This window comes from Mya arenaria, chromosome 16 (genome assembly GCF_026914265.1).
Source record: "Mya arenaria isolate MELC-2E11 chromosome 16, ASM2691426v1".
Classification (NCBI taxonomy): domain Eukaryota; kingdom Metazoa; phylum Mollusca; class Bivalvia; order Myida; family Myidae; genus Mya; species Mya arenaria.
Window position 1 is genome coordinate 24,986,821 of NC_069137.1, and position 19,746 is coordinate 25,006,566.

General features: G+C 32.7%; 1 pseudogene; it reads left to right on the top strand.

Annotated features, from left to right (window-relative positions):
* The window catches only part of LOC128221521 (uncharacterized), a 29,107-nt pseudogene extending 10,169 nt beyond the window's left edge, over positions 1-18,938 (top strand).
* The last annotated feature ends 808 nt before the right edge of the window (positions 18,939-19,746 follow it).

The window sequence follows — 19,746 nt, forward strand, 5'->3', positions numbered from 1 at the left end:
ATTTGTGATGACGAAGGACAAGGTACCTTACCTGATACTATACTACAATGAAACTACAGGGACAAGCCCAGTAGTCCAAACAATCCAAATATTACCCATTGTCTTGAAGACAAAGGCCCAAACGACAATAACTTCGAGAGACAAACGTATAATCATCACATACACAAATACAAGCACCAACTCATATCACACAACTGATACATGATTGGATTACTGCCTTGGAATGGTCAGTGAAACATGAATGCACTTGAACAAGATACCACTTATGGCTTAAACTAGTTAGTATGGTCATTACCTCACATTTGTGAGACGGTGTAAGACGGGATCAAACTTGATAAAAGCAGGTTCATCTCTAGGGTCTCGTATGAACATAAGGCAGACAGGATGTCTAACAAATGATTGAATTTTTTGATGGGCGTTTGAGCGCCAGGAGAATCCGTGAAATATTTGGAATAAAAAGGTCAATTACTGATGTCATCTTCATCAGAATGTCTCCCTGACATTACTGATTCATAAATACCTGCCAAATACCTGTTCTAGTAATATGAAGAATATAAGAAATCCAATCTCAAATAAATATTTCCTTATCGAATTCAGGCTGCGAGAAAACCGTTTCGAATTTCAGTGGAATTTATATGACCCATAGAACGTTTAAACAAAAGCAACATTTGGCTGAACATATTTCAATGAAGCTATATGCAGGCCAATTCGTTCCTATGTTTAACAACATGTTTAAGCCAACACTTACCTTTTTGTTTAAGAAAACAATATGTTAACAATAAGAGAGGAGAAAATAAAACAATTTGCATTGAACAAATAACCATTTCAACGTCATGACAACTTGCAAGTGATTGCAGATGTTATCAACGAGTATCTATAGCATTGAATGAACGTTTTCATTACGATGATGTCATTTTCACGTAATAGTTTATTGATTTTAGTTGGGAAGTCCAGGTGCAACCGTGCTTTGGGCGTATCAATGTAATCTATATTTTAATAGTTTAAATTTCATCGATCTTTGGTAAGTTTTAACGATTTCAATTGATAAACATATCTGATAATGCCAGCTATGTTTAGGAAAGCAATGTTGAGGTTATGCAGACTGTCGATTAGTCATGCAAAAACAAAAATCGAACTAAACGCCGTATCAGAAACACCATGTTGCTAACGGGCAAGGTGATGGAACCCTGGCAAATCAACATGAATCAAGCTTTTATTAGAGATTGTGAAACGTCTACGTGGGTATGTCAATGTCTATGCCAACTTTATTCATAAGGCCTATATTCAATTATGACTTGCGTTCGAGCACAAAATCCTATCATTCATTTTTTACATTATTATAAACATGTATCAGTCCTTTTCAACAAAGACGTGTGATCTAAATATCATTTGTTAATGGCAATACAGTAATCAACACACCATTACGCTTCTCTGGTAGCATGATTGTCATATACCTTAGTTTGATTTCAGTCTAAGGTAGATCTATCGATAAAAGATGTCAAGTGTTATCGGTTAAAAGCGTCGTCACACGATAAGGTATGATTTGACTGACTGTTGTACACAACGGTTCTGAAAATTTCAATCGGTTTTAAATGACACTGAAACACAACATTTTAAACAACTGCATTCTTCATTTTTCAGTTTATGTACCTGCATACAAAATTTCAATATAATATTGCTATCATTTTTTGTTTATTTCTTCAAGTGAAATCGGACGTGATACAAAACATTTTGTAATGGCTCATTAATTTATATGAAAAACTACAGAAACATACTCAGTAGTCGATAATTTGGACATAAACCCCGTTTAATGGCACAGGGTCAACGCCAAAGACATAGGCCACTAAACAAACGATCACCAGCTAGATCCATGGCACAACAAAACAAAAATTCGGTAACAACACAGTACATAGGAACTAGGTATGTTTATCAAGGCTTGTTTTATCCGCCTTGGAACGGTCAGTAAAATTTACATTTACTGGGGGTTTAAACCAGTTTATGTGCACAACCTCACTCTTATCCCAGCAATCCCGAATAAAGTAAAAACGTTAATGGTACATCTTAACAGAGTATGCATCACCTTGAGGAAACTTGATAATAAAACAAATGATAATAAACTAAGGTAAACCCGAAGTACTTCTATGATTAGGATCCCGACTCTATCTGCAGAAGAATGAATTCAATTCAGAGTACATATTTTAACATTTTAAAGATACGATGCAGTTATCGTTTAAAACTTTAAAAATCTCACACAGTCTGCCTACGTAACTAAAAGGTTTAAAACTATGTGATCATAGAGTTTTATTATGAAAAGTATCATTGTACTAAAACTGAGAACAAACAAAGAAATAATTTAAAAAAAAAACCCACAACATATATTTGCTAAAATCTTCTTCCAAATGATTAAAATAGTGATTGTCATGTTGTTTTTGGTATATTTCATTACATATATGTTTTCTACTAAATAACACCAACATAACAATAGGATCACAGAACTTTCAAAAATGCATAATTAAACATTGGATACCTTAGAAACAATGTCTTCATTAGACAAGTATCTACTTTGATAAGCATGTTAAGAACAACACTATTGTTGGAACATTTATTTGGTTAGTTTAAGTTCGATTGTATACTTGGTTACTTGAACACATGCCTGTTCCTTTGAGTTGAGTTCTCTGATGCTTGCGCATTGCTGAATCTATGCATGCTCATCAATAAACACAAAGCAGTAATGGGAAACACAACAAATACAGTTTTTTAATGTACATGTGGAAATGATATATATAAAACGCATTTCATTGATCACATAGAAAGTCATCTAAACGCACACAAGCTTGAAGAAAACTGAATACTTGTACTTTTATGTACCAAACGACTTTCTTATAATAAGTACAACGGAAACTAAAAGATTACAGCTTAAACCCTGTTTTAGACAAAACATACTTATTTAACCTCCCCGCCTACCACATATTGATGAAATTGTATCTAACATGCATGCATTTAAATCTATATGTTATGTCAAATATGAGACTGTGTGATGATGATATTTAAAAAGAATGCACATATCTTTGCTATGAATATATTAGTGCTCATGCCGTTATTATCGAATACTTATTGTATAGGTTTATCTCTAATAAAATAACAAGAGTTCAGATAATTAGATAGCACAAAATGCTTAATTTAATATGTGTTATTATGAATTCTGAGATTAACAAAACTGCAAGACAATTGAAGAACGCATCACGGAGCAAGGAGAAGAAATTCAAATAAATATACTTGCAAAAACTTTAAAACTACACAAAGGGGGAGAAATAGTTAGTTTGTACTTACACTTGTTTGAACGGGAGCTCAATATTAATTTGTTGATCGACCTCAAACGGCCATAGCGTATAGTCTGAAATCAGAACAAAAATAAATAAAAAAGATACTGCACAGAATCATAGTCTAAAAACACAAATGGAAAAACGTAAACATTGTTTTTGTCACTCATCAAACCATACACTGATAAGGGATTGCTGGCCAATAGAATAGGCTAAATGGCATATCTTGTATTGATACGGTCAAGGGCATTATCAGCAATGAACGCTTCCGAAGCAAAAATCATACATTTAACACATAATTAAATACCCATTTAATGTGTCCGAAGGTTTGTAAAAACGGTAAGAGACAGACGTTTATATATATATATTTATGTTTCTGTTTTCTTTTATCAGTTTATTTATTGTTTGTTTATAAAGGTTATTTTGTATCAAACATAATTTAAAAAAGTTTTGTATAAATAATAATTTTAGTTGTTCCATTGTGATCACGAGAACCGCTATGGAACAACATTGAACATGTCAATGATAACGATATCTGAATATCGATATAGTCTATGTCTGTTGTCTCGTGACGTTGTGTGTCTGTTAGTCTGTGATTATTTAGCTTTTCAATAAACAACGTATGCTTTGGAATTTGGGTTCTTTGTTTATGTAGTTTCAAACCAGCAAATAGTGCAATGAAAACTACTGGGACAAACCCAGTTGTGCAAAAATTAAATTATTCCTGTTGAAGACTTCCCTTTTCATGTGCAGTAAATAAAACGTTCTTTTAAGTTCTATATATGTATAACGTCCTCTTGTCTGACAAGGACTGGGGATTTTAATTTCTACGTATTTGACTTCCAAAGAATATTTGGAAACAAATTGAAACATATTATTGTTTTTTTCAAAGTCTACAAACGGAACAGAAATTTACTGTTCGACAGAATCAACTTGACAAATGGCATCCTGTACATACACGTTGAAGAGGATCATAATCATATCAACAAGTTGTTATTGTTGAATATGTCAGTGTTTTTTTCTGTTTTGAATTACCTTTTATCATATGAAAACTCATATGAACAATTATTTTATGCATTCAACAAATACACGGAAGACAACCACAAATCCCAACCGAACCCTGACTTAGAAAGTACTCACAGGTCTACGAGGAAAAAAAACAGAGAAAAGGTCTCCCCTGGTGTCGAATCCATAGACAAGAAATCTAGACACTCCTCGGGTTCTGATATTGAAAGTGTTTACAGTCGATGCAGTAACTGGATTGATAAAAGTATAAATCCCGATCCATCAAAAGAAATGTCAAATAAAAACGAATACAGAAATGCTACAATGGTGATCGAAACAACCTTTAGCACATATACCACCCCTGTCAAAATTAGAAATGAATCTGGCAACTGTACACCACAGCAACAACACCAGTATATATATACACCCCTACACAAATGCCCCATGTTCCAGTTTTCATTTAATCTCCAATCCAAATGGGCTCTCTAATGCAGCCCAAAGGCCCCACCAACATTCAGCAGCCATACGTGCTTTCGAATAATGACATCTAAAGAATAGTCTCTTCTTTGCGGGTATCTATAAGGGAGGACATGGCGGCCATGGTCAAATCTGCCATCCATGAGCAGGTGAAACCCTCCAAGAAGAGGTTTCACAGCTTAAGACCCAGGTCAATTACCTTACAATTGAAATGGATGCTGCAAATCAATATAGTAGAAGGAACTCTGTTCTCATAAGCAACATAAAGGAGGAGCCTGGTGAGAACACTGACAACTGCCCTTCAGGTGGCTAAAGAAGGTGGCCTGGAAATATCATCCACTGACATTGACAGGTCCCACAGGAATGGTAGGCCAAAGGACAAACCTAGGGACATCATTGTCAAGTACGTGACATATAAGATCAAAAGTGCTTTTATGAAAATAAGAAAAGAGCTGAGACAAAAGAAAAGCAATGCATTTATGAATGAACACCTAAGACAATACATGGGTGATTTTGCCTACCAGTGTAGGCAGTTTAAAAGGAACACACATTCCTCTGTTACTGACAGCTGGTCATTTGATGGCAATATTTACATAGAAACAGATAACAACAGTCCCATGATCAAGATAAACAGTCACATGGACCTTGGACAGTTTGGATTTAAATCTCATTCTTCATGATCTGTGAACTGTCAGTGCTGGAAGTAAGCCTAAAATTACTCACTTATTTTTCTTTTCATTCATTTCTCATTGAATAACGTTATTTATAGGTTACTTTCATTAATTGGTAAGTATCATAGTTATCTTGCTTTATGGTTCTAATCCATGTCTTCTGTTGTTATTCCCACTTATAAGATCAACTAAGTGTTAACTTCAACTACATACCTTAGAACATAAATGTTACATAATTACATCTATACTATGTAATGCATATTTTTTTAATATGATGGTGAACATGCATACCAAATATTTATACTACATTGACCATGCAATCACTTGTTTGACTTTGCAATGCTTTACTTATCCTTTTCAAAATCAAAATCACTAGCATGTATATAAGAAGTACTTATTAGTATTTATTACAATAATCAACCTTTAATGTCTTATTTAAAGCAATTTGCAGTATTTAGAACATGGTGTTAAAAACACCATCTTAGCTTCAATTTCAATAGCCTTAGAATGCATGTCATTTATGTCAAAATATTACATATAATTATCTAAAATCCATATTATAATCAGATACCTTAATTTGGAATTATATTTCATAAGATAAGCATAAATACTTCAATGTACATTCTAGATGTCTAAATTATTATACATAATAAATAATAAGTTGCGGCACCTAACAATCCTTGATAAACATACCTAGTTTATATATATATATATATATATATATATATATATATATATATATATATATATATATATATATATATAGTATGTAAGGCCTAACACATTCCAGATAGCGGTTGATACAGTTAACATCAGAGTCATAGACTGGGTTGTTGCAAACAAGGGCAGTGTTTGAATTATATGACCTCATCAGCAGCATGGTTTGGATATATAGATAACACTTTCCTGATAGCGAATGATTCAGTCAACACCAGGCCCCAATATCACGAAAATACTCAAGTCAAATCTTAATTTCAATCTCAACTCATTTTACCACATAAAAGACAAAGAAATTTTCAAAATCCTACGTCGTTTATACTTTTTAAAAACGTATTTCCTCATAGAATGTGTTATTGAAACATTTTAATAATATTTCAAAGAAATCTTATTCTAGAGCCAAAAGTAAACTTGAGTAATTGTTAAAAGGCAATGAATTGTACACAAGTACATTTTTTGCTGTAGAATATTTTTCCATTGATATCTAGAACAAAGGCTTCAATCATCATATTCAATGATAGAATGCGTTTTAAAAATATATATATATTTATTTCAATAAATTTGATTTTGTATAGTAAAATGAGTTGACATTGAGTTTTAGATTTAGTACAATGATGCTTTTTATTATGAAACTCTATGATCACACAGTTTTAAACCTTTTATTTTAAAGGCAGACTGTGTGGGATGTTTATAGTTTCTAACAATGACTGCATCGTATCTTTGAAAAGATTTTGCATTAGGTGCTCTGAATTGTATCCCTCCGTCTGCAGATAGAGTTGGGGTCTCTAATCATAGAAGTACTTGGAGTTTACCTATACATTTATCATTATTTATTTTATTTATTTATTTTAGTTTCCTCAAGTTAATGCATACTTTAATAGATTTACCTTTTGCGTTTTATCTTTATTAAGGATTGTTGGGATAAGAGTGAGGTTTGTGCACATAATCTGGTTCAAACCCCCAGTGAATTTACATTTTACTGACCGTTCCAAGGCGGTACGGTACCAAACAATTCTTGATAAACATACCTTTATATATATATATATATATATATATATATATATATATAGTATGTATGCAATGTGCTGTTTGTGGAGTTTTGTGCTGTTCTTATATGTTTCTTGTTTGTGATTTTGTGTTCTATGTCTTTGGCGTTTGCCCACTGCCACTAAACCGGGTTTATGTTTAAAATTTATGCTACTGAGCTTGTTTCTGTAGCTCTTTGCATAAATATTGACTTTAGTATTTTTGTGATATTGGGGCCATAGACTTAGTTGTAGCAAACAAATATCCCTGTGAGATGTACTTTGGAAAACATATTTATGTAATAGTAGATACGGATGGATGACTTGCTTATAAGATTGTGAGCAATTTAGATTATGCAAGGGAAACTCAATGGACAGGTTTCAAGCGTTGCTATTTTTCATAGACATAAAACATATTGGCAACAAAATTAAACAACTTGGAGGCAAATATCAATCAAAAATTGATTTACTGTTTATATATATTACTGGTTTTCGAAGTTGCTGTATTAGAAATAAAATGCAGTCCTTTTATAATAATGACACCAAAATAGACACCAGTTCTGGTTCCTGCCCAGGAAACGTACTCGAACGTGATTCTTTTAGCTGTCAGCTTTCTTCACTATCTAGTTAAAAGAAATCAGTATGAACTAAAACTAAATCATGTTTAAATTGTATATTAAATTATTGCTACACAACGTTTATATTTGCTCTTAAAATAAAACGTGAAGTTTAAAGAAAAGCAAACTAGACTAAATTGTAACGAATCATCACATAGCTATGATTAATAATACATGTACATACAAACGACTTATAACAGTCAGCAAAGCAGGAATGATACCTGTCTGTGTTGTTATCATTTTAGTGAAACAATACACTATAACCTATATGTTCTAGGTAAAAAAGAGAACAATAAATGTATATATGTTATTATCATACGTGAAACTAGACAACAGTGTTGCACATCAAACTGCAGCAGTCAACAGAGTATCTGATAAAATTCCATGCTCCTCAAACACATGCCACATTATACAATTTCCAGAAAGATTCCACATGCAGTTTCGGATACCTCTGATAAAGGCGTGTCTTGTTTTGTCCATTGCAAGCTTCTCAATACGTTTCAGCGACGAAGCTTTTTGTTATGAACAGAAAATCAACATGGTAATAAATTATCTTAGGAATACCCTTGTTATCTTGCACATACATTACAATAAACTGGTATAAATATATATTTATTGTTGTTTGGATCGGTGGCAATGCAAAGTGATTGTATCATCCAAAAATTCGTACATACTGATGCAATCAAAATGTATTAAAAGTTTTATATGTAATTTTGTTTGTTTTATATGTATTATTTTTGGCGTTAGACTATGAGCAAATAAACAAAATCACTGTAGGGTTTTGACTGTTACGTCTTTCATTGCAGTTTTCCATGTATTATTTGGAACAACATGCTCCTGATTAAAAAAGTGCATGCTATTCTTACGTAAGTTCAGCTTTTCTAAGGCGTAAATGCAAGAATGACATTGATACAATGCAAGAATGGCATTGATCCTTTACCATATGTTTACGCGAAAAGCAAGGCAACTTGGTTAGCACAGAATGGAACATATTTAGCAAACGTTTTCTTTAGCGGTATCAGGATCATGTGAGAATTCAGATAACACAATTTACGTTTCCACATGTTAATCTGCCAGCTGAATGACTGTAGGTATAAACCCGAGTGAGAACAAAGCAATTGATATGATACGTTATATGAAGGAAAATTGAAAGTATTTCAGCAACCAGTTAACGTAGCTTCAGTCTTAGATCATGCTGTGATATTGCGATTTGTACATACGAGTACATTTCACAAGTATTTAGTGAAACAGAAGCAAACACTATACAAATACCCGTTTTTAAAACAAAGAAGGATAGTGATTCGTATTGTTTCTGATTACCATACTGTTTAAAATCAAATAATCTATTTTATGACGTTCTGTTCCTATTTTGCTATAAGGATATTGCAGATGTCAGCAACATGCAATTACATTATTGCTTGCTAAACTATGCACTAAACTTGAAATGATGTTTGCGTTAATCTTTTAATGAATATTGTTTTACCGTAGGTCTGAGTCTGTATTGTCACTGTATGGTATTGCAATATTTGGCATTTCGTTGCATTACACTGATCATGAGTTGATTTTGACAGTAAATAAAGTTTATATCTACGTAAATGTTTAACTGCAATGCTTTACCTAAGTTTTACAATTCTTTAATGAATATTCGTTTATAGATTCACCTAGCCACGTTGAAATCCAAACATCTATTGACTGAAAGTCATAAACTAATTCGTTAGCAGTTTACCTATAACCAAAAATATGTAACACATCCTACCGATGTAATTTTATAATATACTTCTGTGGAATGGAACTGTGTTAGAAATGTTTTTACTTATTTAAGAAAGTGTATGAAATATAATGCATGCGTACTAAATTCCAGGTTAAATCTTTTAATCTTTTCGAAAATCAACACATACAACTTTGCGACTGTAACTTTTTCATCATTTAGTTCTAAAAGCCATTAACAAATATTGTAAAGATGCGCTTTTGATTCATACACTTGATACTGCTATTTCCTAACACATAAACTAAATTATGATTCATAACGAACATAATCACGTTCCAAATTGTTCATTAGATAAAACATGCATTCAATCTGGTTTGGTTTAGCTATGGGTTGCGTCCGGCTCGTTGTATCTTTAAACCATTTCGTCTGGCATGAATCAACATTTGTGAAACCACTTCCCTCGGTGGACTATTGCATACTCATTTATAATTGAAATACATACATTTTAAACATGTTAAGGGTTTAATTCCATGTGTTTTCACTCAAAGCTTGCCAGGCGGACATACATTTTGTAATGTAATATAATATTTAGTGTGCGTTACTTGTATCATACGTGTTTGTTTCGTCTCAAAAGGATGGTGATGTAAACGGTTTTGAATGATGTTACGTTTGTCTAAGGTCTAAGGTCTACAGATCCTTTTTGAGCAGTGAAGATTATCAAGAACGTTAACGAATATCATCATTTATACTCTATCAAATTCCGTTGCAACCTTATATTATCATGTTTTTTTATCAAAAGAAATCTGTTATATTTCAGAGCGTAGATCAAACGTCTTCGGGTCAGTGAATTGGCGCTCGATCGTGGATATCTGTCATAATTTATACTAGCTTGATTACGTTTTTCAATCCTTTATCTGTATGACTTGAATGCTCTTTTAGTTCGTCTCCGTTTTGTGGTTATTCATCTGGTTCTGAAGTCGTTAAACTTAACTGTCTTACTCTTTTGGTACAAGGGGTATCCTTTATCCGCATTGATGTATCATTTCAAAGCATACATGCACCATGTAATTGCAGAGAGTTAACACATTGAATTGCGTGTCAAAAACTTTAAACGTGCATACCCTAATAAGTATTGTTTATCGAGTTTCTCAGCAGAAACAATTAACACTTTAATCTGCCGGAGGGCTGCAAATCGGTATACATGTATAACTAGTTTGAGGCGGTAAGCGCAGGGCTTCATACTCTAATACCGCAATTCGAAATCTGGTTTAGTCATACCTACTCTTTGACATGGAATGCTAAAAGAATTAATACTCCGTGGTTACAAACTTAGACGTATGGTGTTATGCGGTTACTTGAGTTAAATACGTTCATTAGAGTGTTAATGCGCATTAGTAAACAAGCCAAGGAATCCTAGACAATTCTTGGTGAGGAACCGGGTGGATAAGATGATTAAAGATAATTACGCATTAATGGGAAAAATACTAACTGACTATTCCTTACTATACATAATACAAATAGTCAAAATGACAATATCGGGTTTCATTAAATGAACACAAGCAAAAGGATAGCAAGATAAAAGCAATGTTCATATAATCAAGTACATATAGGGTGATCAGTTACTGTCATGAAAATAACTAATCTTTTTAAGAATAAGTTAATTTACATCTATTCTTATGTAATTACAGCGCCTATCGGTTACAGCTTGGGCCACTCGAAACGGGTTTTGGATACCAATATAATTGATGTAATCGGAATTGTAAAAAAGGATAATCTCGCTTGTCGCACCTACAAAGCTTCAACGTTTTGAGCCCGTTCATTTGATTTAGTTTTGGAAGTCGCCATCAACAGTTTAGAGAAACCGATTAAATGAAATAAATAAATAAAAGGAAGTATAAAAAGGTTAAAAAAAAGTATAGGTGCATCTATGAAGCCTGCGTAAATTGCTCTTATGATAATCCCTGGGAAGATGTGTATCATGGTTCGGAGATGCACAACAAACACATCTAAAAATCAAGGGGTCTATTATAAAATATATAATGACGTTATACCAAGACTCGTTAAATGTCTTATCTTATGGGAAGTCAACATACTTTACGGCTCTGCTGGTTCTTCCACACACCCATCCCCTTATATTTCATAAAAGCAAACTGACGAAATACTTATCTTCACAATGTAAACTGGATAGCAAGTTCTGAATGCCAAAATATTACTACTATACCAGATACAAGACAGATTCAATGTTTAGATGAATATTGATGAGAATGTCAACTATTCCAGCATGCATACTTAATCAAGATTTTTGAAAGCATAACTCATCATCGTCTCGCACCTGAATCAATTTGCACGACATTCTGTCGGATGCAAATAGGTAAACATATGTTATACTTTGTCTGTTAAGACATTTCGTCTATGTTTTGTCGATGCAAATAGGTACTAATATATTTTACTTTGTCGGTTAAGAAATTTCCTATACGCTTAATCGATGCCATCTGCAAGGCGTTTTCCAAGTTTTTGGGAAACTGAGTTAATGAGTTAAACTACGCGAACGGGCTAAGTTCTAAAATTGTGGTTATTTTTAGAACTCCTCAAATACTTGAGTTTTGTATGGTTGGCGTTCAATATATCTTTAGGTTTTTAAGTTAAGTGATGAGTTTATCTGCTTTGCTTTTGTATACATGATGATTTGATCTCTGACAGGGCTATACAATTATAAACTTCGATAACCGACCTGATGACATTTATAGGTTAAATGTTTGCAAAAAAGGTTTTACTCTTTATGTCAATTGTATTTGTTCTTTTGGCAATTACTTGTTGTCTAACCTTCTGAAATAATACAATAACACAGTAAGTGTTTGCCGCCGGGATACATTCCTTTTTAGAAGTATAAAGGAAAGTGATTTATCGCGTTGTTACCTAAATTCCCGCTCGGATACGTCACACAAAATATCAATAACAAATATACGGGATAAAATTGGGGACAGTGGTAGGAAAGTCATGGCTGTGTCATAAACAAAAAGTTTTATTCGCAAACGAAATGTGCTTTTAAAGACCATTATCGTACATTTAGTTACATGTAACAGATACTAAGCAACTTTCAAATCCATTTCTTCCAAACCAGCGTCATTCAATTTAGAACCGCTAACATCGTACGGCAAATCTTTTGTAGGTTGTTTTAGGCCTGTAGTAGTGGTCATTTTGTTGGTAATAGTGTTAACATTATATTATTGACGACACAAGCATACTAAAATATATTTCTTTCAACCTATTGCTTATCACAATAATGTAGATTTATCAAGGTCTAATGAAAGAATGAGTATTAATGAGTAACAAGTTGTCTTATGGTTGCTTACATTTTGATTCCTTTATGTGTCGAGCTAAAAGTTGAAATTATACAAAAAAAACAGAAGTCGTAAATGTTACCTTCAATTGCCCGATGTATATTTTTTAATTATTTTGAATTTAGACTTAACGATATTTTCTATATAACGGTTGAATAGTCCAACGTTGTGTTTATAAAGATCTGCACACGCCTATTATGGCTGCTTTATGACTTGACCCCGTCACATCCCCAAGTGTAACTTTAACGAAAGTTTGAAGCCACAGTTCTACCCCCACTGGTTAATAGGATATTCAAAAAGAAGTAATTGTGTTCCCAAAATGTCGACCTGCATTAAATGACATCTAGAATGGTCCCACAGCTTTGACTTTTGGACATGGTTTTATTTCACAAGTCTTGAATGGTTTCAATTTAGAAATTTCATATTTCATGTATCTCAAAAATCATTGCATTATAAGAATGTTATATTTTAAAGAATGAGTTAGCATCGTGGTCAATTCTTTGACAAGAAAGTGTTTGTGAACATGTTGTTTTGTCATGAATGTCACATCGTGCCTGAATTTTGTCCCATTTCAATATGAATGTACAGGATAATGATAATAAAAAAATCTGGACACAGACAGATTATTACATGTTCATGTTGGCCCTGGTTTATTGTTTTCTCGGTTGAAAAATTTTAAAAATAGGGGTTGAGAAGTCATCATCTTGATCGGGGGTTAAACAGTCTTGGATTTGAAAAGCCTAACAACTGAAACTTAAATGTTAAAAGAAATGGACATATGTATGGCGTCTAGGAAAATATCTTTTCTCAAGTAGTTCCTTCCAATGTGTCTGCTTTTCATAATTGTGTGACACAAAATATCTAATACTGTATAATCATTAATCGTAATCATTCTAATCCTTCATTAGAGGGGACACAACCCTAAACGACGAGTTTGACATAAAGGATGCACTTGGGGAAACCAACATAAATGGAAAATGCTAGGCTCAAAACATTGTATGAGGAGTACCTTTTCAAATGGATTTTGGCTAACTTAAGCAATACTCAAGTTTGTACGCTTACTTAAGTGTTCGAGACTGATGATTCTGATGCAATAGTAAATCCGTATTAGTTCAACAACTTTAAGATGAACAGTTAACCTATTAATTGAAGTGAAACGGTATAAGTGGGGTTAAGCGCCCGATCATTTATTCTTGATCAACTTGTCTGTGTTATTATTTTCAGCCTTCGAAAGATGTAAACAGTTGAATGAATTATCATTTAATAAAATAAGTTGGATTAAAAACAAAAGTAGCTTTCTCCTCTATTGATTAGGTACTGCCATGGACAAACAGGACAGTGAGTTGGTCTACAACACTTGTCACATTGATAGTTCATTTATGGAACATCAATCTATTATTAAATACTCCATTTTAGATGCAAAGCAAATGCACCAGGATTTATTGGCAACTATGAGAAAGTTTTCTTCCATACTTTCTTCCGATTCTCGTCGGTCATCCCAACCCTATATTAAAAAATACAATATTATTGCCATTCATCGGATTAGGTCCCATTTTATTTTGCCAAACACATGTGCAAGAACTATTATTCTTTGCTGAAATTAATCTAAAATTCACTTCCCGTTTATATATTGAGAAGCTTTTTTAATTCCCATTGTGATTAAATTGCTTGAAAAGCGAATCAGAGAATTAAGGTTTTAAATTAGATATCTTCATCACAATCAATTAACAACACTTGATAACTTTATCATATGTTTGAAGATATATTCAACTTTCATCTGTTGACAAACATTACATGTTTTCTTATGCAGGACATTACGTTTTAGTTTTGATTAATATTCAAATTGTGAAATGCTCAGAGCTACTTCTGGTGTGGGGCGTTTTTGTTTCTCTTGTAATTTTAACACTATCATCAAGACTCGTCAGCTAATTCAATGAAAATATAATTTTCGCAAAAAGTGCAAGTGACAATTTAGAAATGTTGTTTGGAGTACATTGGTTAGGATGATTTATTCTTTACAAGTGCATGTGGTTGCCACCTCCGCCATGTGTTCTTTCTCGTCATCAAAGTACAGCATGTCACAAAAGTCCACTCCGTCTGCCCGCTTTATCCTGTTAGTTTGAAGAGTTTAACATCATATATCGCGTTTCAATGTTAACTTTGCTGTAGAAAACCAATCGACATGCACTACAGTATTGCGATGGAAACAAACACGACACAATGTTCCGAATTGTGTACATTGTTTGTTGAATATTATAATGGAAATCATCTATTCTAATACAAAGCGTTAAAAAGTCACTGTTAATATGCTTGACGAGGTAATTAAATGACCTTAACTTTGCATATATTCGGTTTAAATTATCAAATAATAGATAATATGAAGTAAAATAATTAATACTTGACAAAGTGGAATATTTTTGATCCCGGGTAGATTTCCTGGTAGTAAATAAACTCATCCCACCCGAACATCGTTGTGGGTAATGTTGGTGTTGACAGGGTTGCACTGCGTTTATATCAAAGAAAACAGCTTCAATTATACCAGGACTGCTGTTTCCATACTTTGGGTGAATGCTTGGACTCCAAGCGATCTCTCTTTCGGAACGTATTCATTTTCTTGTCCGGTTCCATACATCTATACCTTAATCGAATAGCATTGCATTGAAATCGTAAATATAAATTCTGTTTTTTTTTAACCAATACAAGGGGAGTCACTGTGTCTGGATTGAGATATTATATAGTGTTCGTTTTATATTTTGAAAGAATTGATTTAGTAACATGAACATGTTGTATTTTTTGTAACCGTTAGACCAATCGTTTACCCATGTAATGGAAAAACGTTCTAGCTATTAAAAACAATATTGGATAAGTTCTGAGAAAATAGTTCTTAGGGTGAGAGTATTGCTACTTTTACCGCTTTCTTGTTGCCAGATTAATGCGTTTTCCAAAAACAATGGAAAAAACCATTATCGGTATTTATTAAGATTAAATACTATACTCAATAAGAAGACTACCATTGGTTCGAAAACTGTTGGATACGTTTGATTTTATTTAGACAAGAATCTGTTTGATGATATATCGTCCTTTTTGATGTTAAATAAATTCTCACATAAACCCTCATTAAGAAAGCGATGACAACAATTCCCATTCCTGAAATTTACGGCTTTCAATATCAGCGTTTATTATGACAAGTATTGATAGTTTCAATTACTTCTTTAAGATGAAACAATAAAAACGTCTTTCGTTATCTTACAACAGGTGATAAAACTAAAACTTATGAAATTAAAGCATCAAACTCATCTGATTGATGGCTGATCAACGGGCTCCTCCCCAGGAGGCCTATTACCTATCTTATTTAATAGAAATGTCTAGTGATTATTGAATAACTGGTTATAAATTTCTGTGAAAAACAAGTCAACCATATACTTAAAATTAAATTGAAATGCATAGTCTTGTCTTTACAGTATTTTAAATGATATTTGAGAGTTACACACAACTGCTGTTTTAATCACTAAAAGCACCACAGCTTAATCGGAGGCAATTGCAATTTTGTATCCATCAATATACAATCTATGCAGTAGCGGTTTGATGTCAGGGAAACCTACCACTTCTCGATCGGTGGCGTCACATTTATTTTTCTCTCCCCTGCAAAACAGAATACAATTATGTAATGATATTCTAAAAAAGAAAATAAGGGAAGCGGTTTTCTCGTGATAATAGGGCTCACAACAATTCTGTATTTTAGCCCTTATGTTTTTGGTGCTTTCTTTGAAAGTGTAAAACACATTCCAATGGAATTGTACGTCTTTTTAGTTTCAAAATTCCCTAACCTGACGCTGATAAATAAATAACATAACTCTTATAGCGGTTATTGTCTCAAAGATTATGGTATGTTTTAAACGGCTCTCTTACAAAAAGACATTAACCAAAAGGAAGTGCTAGATAAAGAATATCAAAAGTAAATCAGTTGTATTTGCATACGTGTAGGTGAGGAAGATCAGGTTATTATTAATTATTTTTTAAATATTTATATACCATTTTCATGAGATATGGCGGGCTTCTGTAGACGTTACGATTCGCAGGCATGCTTGTAACCGAATCAGTTTCTTTAAAGCGAAATAAACCATTGTGTAAAAAGTAATGATTTTATTATATTATTATTATTATTATTTATAATTATTCGGTTCCTTTTATGTCAATTTTTGAGTATGTTTTGTATTTTTTATACCGAAATTGTGTCACGTTTGAAAAAAAATCTCTAATAACTGTCAATTAAGTTGACATACTATTACATTTTGTTGATGGATCTTAGGGGAAATTGGTTTTCTGTCTCAATACGCGATGCTCATCATTTGGAATGGTGGACATACGAATCAAGTTTATATTGATGCTCAGGCTGGCTTTAGGCATAATATGGGAACTATTGATAATGTTTTTGTTCTACATGGTATTATAAACTATTTCACAAATACAAATAAGAAGTTATTTACTGCATTTGTGGACTTTACCAAGGCATTCGATTATGTTGTACGGGATATTATATGGTATAAACTTATTAAACTTGGTGTAAGAGGTAAAATGTTAGATATTATACGTTCAATGTACAGGAATGTTAAGTCTAGAGTAAAATATGACAATGTTTTAAGTGATAGTTTTACATGTTTGTTAGGTGTTCGTCAAGGAGAATCCTCATCTCCATTTTTATTTGCCATGTATCTAATTGATATAGAAGAGTATTTCATGGCTAATAACCATCAGGGTATAGATTTAGATGTGTTTAAACTATTAATATTATTGTATGCTGATAATATCGTTTTGTTGTCAGAATCAGAGGCTGGTTTACAAGAAGGTCTATTATTGCTAGAGAGATATTGTGATGGAATTTAAGTGATAACTCACAAAAGACAAAGGTCATGATATTTAGGAAAGGCGGTAGATTAAGGAGGAATTTAAAAATTTGGTATAAAGGCCAGGAATTAGAAATTGTTGACAAGTTAACATATCTTGGAATTGTATTAATACCAGGGGGTTCCTGTTCTAGTACTTTTGAAACATTGTCAGGACAGGCTATGAAGGGTATATATAAACTTAGACAGTGCTTATCCAAATTTCCGACGTTGTCTGTGAAGCATAGATTAGATATTTTGATAAACTTATATATCCAGTTTTAAGTTACGGCTCTGAAGTATGGGGTCTTTTTAATAGTCAGCAAATAGAAAGAGTACATTTATTTTTTTGTAAAGAACTAAGAAAACAAACTCAAAATAATTTTGTTTATGGTGAACTAGGTAGGACTTCATTGTTAAGTAAACGTTCTGTAAATGGGATTAGATATTGGCTTAAAATAGTAATATGCAAACCATAAAATATGTCAGAATTGTATATGATAAAATGTATTTAGAAGTAGATAGAAATCCAAATAATAGATTATTGATATATATGTTAAGAGAATTATTACAGAGGCTTGGATTGAATGATGTATGGTTAAACCAAGGAGTTGGGGATATATCTTTATTTTTAAATATATTTAGGCAAAGAGTTACTGATGTTTTTATAAAAAGTTGGAGCTCAGAATTAATAGAGTCTACCTATGTACTTTTTGCAGATTTCAACATAACAACGTATTTAAAGGATGTTAACATTGATAAGTATAGAATTGCATTGTCAAGATTAAGGATGTCTGCACACAGATTACAGTTTGAGGCTGGTAGATGGCATAAACCAGCTGCTATACCTTATTCGGAAAGAAAATGTCATTTATGTGATTCACTGGAAGATGAATATCATTTTGTTCTTGAATGTAAATTGTATACTGATATAAGAAAAGCTTATATAGATAAATATTATTATGCAAGACATAATATGCTTAAATTTATAGAATTATTGACCTCTCAAAATACTAATGTAAATAGAAAATTATCTATGTTTGTTTTCAAAGCTTTCGAGTTGAGAAATGCCTACTATAGTTATTACGGATAATATTTGGTTATTACTCTCGCTGTGTTTATGTTGTTCTATAGAACTGTGATTGTTAAACCAATTTGTAACTGTATGATTGGAAGATTGAGTGACCATTGACTATTTTATAAACATTAACGTATTTTATTGATTGTGTACGCATGTGCGTATTGCCTATTGTATTCTGAAATAAACTCTAAACTCTACGAACAGACAATGGTGTCTCACGAGAAATTTAGTCAAATGCAATACAAGAACTGCAAAACGCTGACAATGTATGGCTGATGATTGGTATCATCGGCGGAATCTTTTCACCTGCGCTGTATATTCCGATAGGTGGTGATATAATGAAAAGTTCTGCGATGTGTAAGCATCTGGTTCAGGAACTTAAAATATATATCAGGTAAAGTTTCGGCTCCCAGTTTCTAGATGATGCTCATTGGGTACATTATCACATTCACACTGTTTGCACTCGAATTAAATATGTGAATGCCGTTCCTTATTTATTTATTCATCTTGCTCGTCACATCGACCGCATTGTACGTCGTAAAAATATTATTCATGTGATTGCTATAAAGGTAAATCAGTATATGAAAAATGAAATGAATTACATGTTTGAAATCACGAGCATTCACGGAAAAGATCTTTCTACATAACAAACTGGCTTATCGATATTTCTATTTGCAGAAATTTAACTTGCCAAGTAAGATTAGAATAGCTCTGACAGACATAAATATCTTAAGTTGATTGTTTTGAATTGGTAATTTGTTTTGAGGTCAGCATATTTCTAGACGGTCTGAAACGACGCTTAAATCAGCAATTACTACAAAATATACGTATATATCTATATATAAACAACACCAACAAAACATGCACTCCGACTCTTTATAAGATTTTGTCAGTGCAACTA